Source organism: Vespula pensylvanica, chromosome 23 (assembly GCF_014466175.1).
Source record: "Vespula pensylvanica isolate Volc-1 chromosome 23, ASM1446617v1, whole genome shotgun sequence".
Lineage (NCBI taxonomy): Eukaryota > Metazoa > Arthropoda > Insecta > Hymenoptera > Vespidae > Vespula > Vespula pensylvanica.
In genome coordinates, this window is record NC_057707.1 from 714081 (window position 1) to 717064 (window position 2984).

At 30.9% G+C, this 2984-nt stretch overlaps 1 long non-coding RNA gene across 1 annotated transcript in view; it reads left to right on the forward strand.

Annotated features, from left to right (window-relative positions):
- LOC122636790 overlaps positions 1-2984 on the forward strand; it is a 67028-nt gene that overhangs the window by 62973 nt on the left and 1071 nt on the right. The gene's annotated exons all lie outside the window — the stretch shown is intronic.

A 2984-nucleotide genomic window follows, 5' to 3' on the forward strand; every position in this document is an offset into this window, starting at 1 on the left:
CTGTACACATCCTACGTTTGCTGAATGTGTAGCTGAACTTCATAATATATATCGTAATACACAGCAGTATGCCGAATATATATTATTTTCGTAATAGCAATTTTTTTCTTTTACGTATTTCATTCGAAGGTCAGTCAACATTACTTATTAAACAGTCGGCATAACCGAATAGACCGAAAAGTATATGAGTTCGGGAAAAACGAGTTTCTCGATCAATGCATTCTTATACGACGAGTTATTATTTTATCGTTACTACCTTATGAAATAACCCAAATAAAATGATCCACATTGCGTAACTACATATTACAACACACGTTTCTGCTTCCTATTTATAGATTGCTCTTTTTTTCTTGATAATTTCTTATGATACATATATCTTATGGGCGTTGATATACACATTACTGATACGCTCCTAAGATTATATCATGGGCAAATTGATCAGTATAAGTATCTAATCGTGCTTTTACATTTTCAGGTTTTTGAAGCAATCCATCAGCGGTGATGCGCTCTAAATTGTAGATGCTAATCGTATTATCGAATTGTCTGTTTTGTTTCACTAGAGAAAAACTAATGAAAAAAGTTTTTTTTTGTTTTTGAAATAAGAGTACGCAACATGCATACAAAATCGCGCACTCGTTCCCGCCAACTTGAACTACCATACGTAAGCGCGCAAACGTATAGAGAGAGGTAATTATTAATAGATTAATATGATAATGCTGGACGATATGTACGCGGGAATGTATTACGTACGTGCAGATCGTTAAATCCCGATCAATGCCAGTTAACAAGGTAATTCGTAGACGTAGAAGATCATATATTTTTGTCAAATATCAAAATTTCCTCCTTTAGAATGCTTTACGGTGTGTCTGATAAATGTTGAAGCTATTTTCTTACAACACTCTCATCCATCTCATTTTGTATGAGATCTCTTCGTTTTCTCGTTGGATGACATCACTATCACTGCTATCGTTTCCTTCTCGATTAATATTTATTTTTTCTAACATATCCATGTAAATGTCTATATCTGGAATTCCCCTTCGGCATTACTTATGACTCGAAACACGTGTTTGGAAATTTTGCCATGTTCTTAACGAAAAAGAAATTAGTGAGTAAACGGGTTGGTAGTCTCAAATTATAGATTAGGAAATAACGAAACGATATATACAGAATGAATATTATTGTTCTGATTTTTTGAATTATTAGTCGAGGAATCTATCTATACTACTCGATGTTTCAATAGGAAGAGAGTTCAGCTTTAAAAATCTCTTAATCCCAGTTTCATCAATACTGACTGATATTCATTTCATGTATCTTGGTAGTTAGATCATTTCTTGATTTGCTTTCTTTTGCTACTTCAATAGAAAAATCCAGAGAAACATGCATGTCTTAAAAAATTGCGATGCAATCACTCGATCTTCTCAAATAACTCACAAACTCTGTAGTTCTTTCGGAGGGGAAATAGGTGAAAGAGAAGATGATATTGGCAAACGAAGAAATGTGACGGAAGATTTTCTTCAACTCCTTTTTTTTTTATTATTTTTTTGAATACATATTTTTATTATATAATATTATTGTAAAATAACGAAAATAAATTCTTCAATAACTTAAGATATATATTACTAAAAAGATGGTAATATTTGGAGAAAATGTTTCCAATGAATCTAGAAGTAGATGTAACTTTCGACGAAAAAACTTTTTTTCATCGACAGATTTTACAAAAAGTATTACATAATATGAAAATTATAATATCATTATTATTTGGTAATATTAGAAAACTGTTTTTAAGTATAACTTGGAATAAGAAAAACATTACAAGTTTCGTATTGGAACTAACGAATCATTTTATAGCAATCAATTCAATATAATGTTAATAATTACAATAATTGCAATTAATAGAAGAATTTATTTACCGTTCTAGCTATAAACCGTTCTAGTTATATACCGTTCTAGATATAAAATCAAGGAAGGTTCGCCTCTAATGGGAGGACTCGTTTAATTTGGGGAGTAGTCATTATTTGTAGATTAGTTAGGACTCATGATAGATATTCAATTATTCATGTAAATTATATAGATCTCAGAGATAAATCGGGTTGCGGCCTTTTATACAATATAAAGTACCGTTTCTGAAAAGCGACAAATAATAATTTAGATGGTATTTAACAGGAAAATAAGTTTCATTTCGATAGTATATAATTAAAATTTTATAATAAATTATATACTAATGATTAGTGATAAATTTACCTTATAAATAACTAAGTAGTAAGAACGAAGGACTTGTTTCCATCGCTTGAACTACTTGTAAAGATAGCAATTGAGATGTATGATGTCTACGTATAAGGATTATTTTCCGTACGTGACTCACTTGCATGTTAGTGGTTCGGAGACCACTGAAGAATTGATACAAAGCTATGTATGTCGCCGTTCTGTGACCTGCGGTATTCATCCCCTCCACATCGTTTTGGGAGATTAACTGAGCGACCACGTGGGCGCTCTCTGCAGTATTATCAAGCTTGATGTAGATTGATCAATTTTTCCTATTGTACGATTGAAAGATCCGAAAAAGTCATAAGCTATAAGGAAATAAAATTCTTTATTGATCTCTATTAATTAGATGTATCATTATTCTTTTTCTCCTATGCGCCTCTTTCGTTCCTTTTTTCCCTACTTTTCTGTCCTTTACAATATAAAATTAGAAGTTAACTAAAGAATTTTTAAAATTGATCAACAATTTTCTTCCCGTTCTTGTCGTTAAAAATATCTACCAAGAAGAATTAATTTTGAGCAAAGAACGTTGTTTGATAATTTTTATCGTAATACTTTCTATTCTTTTTCTGTAAGTTTAGTTAACGCTGAATTTTTTTTTTTACACATCTCTCTTTTTTATAACGCCGTAGTAAAGAAAATTAAAAAAAGAAAAAGGAAATATACAGTCATATATCTTATGCATGGAGTGCACATATTGAATTACAAGTTATCTGTCGGTG